The sequence below is a fragment of the Lagopus leucura genome, unplaced genomic scaffold, assembly GCF_019238085.1.
Source record: "Lagopus leucura isolate 7727_CA_CO unplaced genomic scaffold, USGS_WTPT01 219-0_obj-0_obj, whole genome shotgun sequence".
Taxonomy (NCBI): domain Eukaryota; kingdom Metazoa; phylum Chordata; class Aves; order Galliformes; family Phasianidae; genus Lagopus; species Lagopus leucura.
The window spans coordinates 3290-7128 of NW_024967668.1; positions in this window are offsets into that span (position 1 = coordinate 3290).

The window sequence follows — 3839 nt, forward strand, 5'->3', positions numbered from 1 at the left end:
TTGATGCCATTTCCATCTATCGACTTGATGCCATTTCCATCTATGGACTTGGGCTTTTGCCCATTTTACTTGAACAATTGTTAGCAATTGGAGTAAGTCATCAATAAAACCAACCCAACACCAACATGTGTGCTTTCTTGTTACTCCTTTTTCCTCCCCGCTGCACACAGGAATGCGCCAGCGCTTCCCGAAGCCTTTCAAACATCAGTGCGTTGGAAACCGCCGATGCTTGCTTGATCAGCCGTTTGCAGTGCTGATGTCTGCCACGTGCTGAAGTAAAGAATAAACGAAGCAAATAGCAAAGGGAGGCCGGCCGCGGGCACTGCATCCCTTCCAGCGCCGACAGGAGGATTTTGGGGAGGTGCCCGGGGCTTACAGGACAACGGCTGAAATGTTGTTCCGACCAGTTTATTAGAGATCTTAATCAGGGAGGTGGGGAAGGGGAGGACGAACAGTATTTTGAATGAGGGGGATGGGGAAGAGAAGGAAGGCGATAGGAAACATAGGAAAGGAGAAGCAAGGAGTCTCTACAGGAAGCAAGAGGGAGATAGATGGTCACCACCGTGGATCCAGCATGGTTCATAGTTCAGTCCTTGATCTTCAGTGGTGGTGGGTCGTCGGGCACTGTTGTTCTGTCGACGACGACGGTGACCACGTGGCAGTCCCACCTTATCTGTGAGTCCAGAGGGGTTGAGTCAGTTGTTTTTGGAGTGACAGCTTCTGGCTTTTGGATCTCGGCAGGAACTCCTTTGGTTCCCATCTTCCGGGCCTTGCCAGCAGATAAGAGGGAGCAGGGAGGCGCCCACTTGTATCTCGCCTTGTACCTGCAGGGTACAGTGGGATCGTCCCTCAATCTCCCACAGCAAGCTGGAGTCACTTGGTCACAGGCTAGATCTTCCGCCAGCAAACGGTCCTGAGCACTCTCTTGCGAAGGCAAACAGCTACAATTGCCCACACAGTGATGTTGGTTGCCCCACGGCAACACCCATCACTCATCTCCTAGACAAGTCAGTCTCATCACAAGAAATGCGTCTGGCAGCAAGCTTGGAGCCAGAACAAGGCTGCTTGAAACTGATGTGCAAGTGACCGTTCGTGGTGGTAAGGAAAGAGAAAAGAGAAAGGAAGAAAAGAGAAAAAGTAAGCGGAAGGGAAAAGAGGGGTGGGGAGGAAGGGGGGTTAAACGTTACACAGTTGTTAGAAAGGATTTCTTGGGCTTGGTTACAAAGGTTTCCCTGATGCGTTGGACTTGTTCATCATCAGTTGAAGTGGTTACAAAGCACATGGAGGATACAAGTCCTTGTATAAATTGAATCCACCATGGAACCACGCAAGGAACAAACACCAGAGTGGCAACGGCACCCAGAATAGGAGGCGTTTCACCCACGGGCAATTTGTTTAGCAACCTCTTCATTGCGTAACATTGGTGCCATCACTGCTGAGGAGTCACCGGGTGGTGTCTGTGGCAAATTGGGTGGCTCTAATTGTTGCCTACAAATTGGATGGCAATGAAGAAAAGGTAGAAAGTGAAAAGGGACAACCATACATTTGGCAACAGCCATGCATTGCACAAGAACCAGTAATGACAAATCAGCAAGCCAAAGAAACAGAGCTATTTGGCTCAGCTGCTTTCCCCAGCAGCCAGGAACTCCCAGCAGAAGCCAGGATCCAGGTGGGAATTCTTCAGCAGAGCTGTGGTGTTTCTCAGGAGCCGTACAACAGCACGCTTCAGTTAATTCACCAAAAGCGTACCTAGTCCAATCTGACAGTATGTGGACTTGCCATGGAGTGTTCTCTAAGATGATTTCGTGCCATGAGAACTCTCCACTTGAGCATTTCCAAAGCAATTCAAATGCTGGGAGAGAGAAATCCTAGCTTGGCAAGTTTGAGTACTGTTACAGTCTACAGAGGCTTTCACAGGAGAGCGTGTGCAGGATAGCCCACAGGAGGAAGCATCAAAGAGGAGTAATCCCAGAGACGTACACGTCTCCTACCAAAGCTTAGGCGCTTTCCAACAGCCACGCTTTGGATGGAGCTCCTGGACTGGTGTGACACTGAAAAGCATCAGTGCAAAAGGCTTTATGACACGTTTCCTTTGTGCCCACATCTGACACATATTAGATGGGTCCCCTGATTCATTTCCCAGTTTGTTAGGAATTTGGAAAGGCTGCGGAGGACTTACATGCCAGTCATGATCAGTTTGATAAAAAGGGGTGAAAGAAGGGCTCAAAAGAAAGGCTATCACTGTGCAGGGAGCACCAGGAAGCTAGGATGACCTCTAAGAACTCTGAAGCCAGTTGTGAAGTTTAACAGGTCCAAGGACCGATACCAATCACCACCCACACCCACAGCAACGCAAAACATAACACTGCTGCAACCAGAACGTGTCATCAAGAGGTGTATTCAGGATTCTAGCGTGATCGCATCTTCTGTCACAAACCACAGCTGTTAAAATCAGCTATCAGCCTTCCTGTGTCCAATCCAGGTCCCACGGGGATCTTCTGTAACATACAACAAGACACCGACTCGCCCTTCTGGGGCTTTGTTAATACGACTAACAAAGGAGGGCACAGTCCAGCAAGTGTTGCTTTTCTATTCCTTTCTCGGGGTGTCTTTAGCCTTCCAAGCACATTCGTTCAGGGATTCCATTAGGGTTAGGGAAACTGGCCGCAGGTTAGCCGGGTCAATCGACACAGGCTGGCCAGGGAGATAAGAGGCTTTCCCTAGCTTCTCAGCCACTGAACCGTGACTCCCAGGGATAAGTGGCAAGAGTGGTGAGGCCTTTGCACAGAAGGTGTTACGTCGAGGATCTCTTTGTTTCCCTTGGCTGTGAGCTTTCTCATGCATCCACCCCTCACCTGGGAGGGGCAAAGACAGCAGCTTTCTAATGGCTTGGAGAGCCGCTCGGGTTCCTCGGGAGAAGCCCTCGCACCTGGGCTTTTGCTTTCCTCCAGATTCCTGAGCTTCTGTTCCGGCCACCGCTCAACGAATGCCTCTAACCTGACAGTGGCTGCTCCGTTCATCAGATCTCGTGGAACAGCCTTGTGCCAGCCCAGTGTCCAGAGACAATTACGCTTATGATCGATATTTCGCCTCCCTGCTTTTACTGACAGTGAGACCCTCCCAGTCCCACTGAGCTTTGGGCTAGGTGGCCGGGGGGGCAAGGCTGGCCGCGGCAAGCCTCACTTCCCTTGGCTCCAATTTCCTGGAGGAAGAAACCGCTGGAAGAAACCATATTTTCTCCCGTAGTCAATTGACTCTTGGGCAACCTCCCCCCACGTCCGTGCTTTGTATCCCGACTGCAGATAGTTAGAGGTTACAGCCTCTTCTAACAGTGCCCGGCTTCTTTCTCCCTGAGACGTAGCCTGTATCTCATCTTGCAGCCTCTCAACCCACAAACTTTATTTTGTTTCCAGTGCTCTTCCTCACCCCCACTGTGGGGCAGGAGTGAGCAAATGGCTGTACAGTGCTTAACTGCCTTCTGGATTAATTCACAACAGTCCTTTTTTATGGCCCATCACCCTAACTTGTCCATGGAGTTAATTTAGTCCACAACATGGTCACCATCTGTCATTGGTGTGATACTAACACTGTCTCAACTGAAACCAGGACAACTGACTTCTGCCTGATGCAGTTCTATAAATTAACTGCAAGCAGTTTTCTGTAACATTTTGTTTCAAAGGCTACTGAGAGAGACATGTTCAGATGTGCAACTTTACAAGATGAATGTGAGATGTAACAGGAGTGACTCCATAACCTAAGGATGTTGTGTGCCTATGGCTTTCAGTGGTTCTGAAGCGCCCAGGTTAAAGCAGGCATCCTCTCAGGATCAACAGGCACCA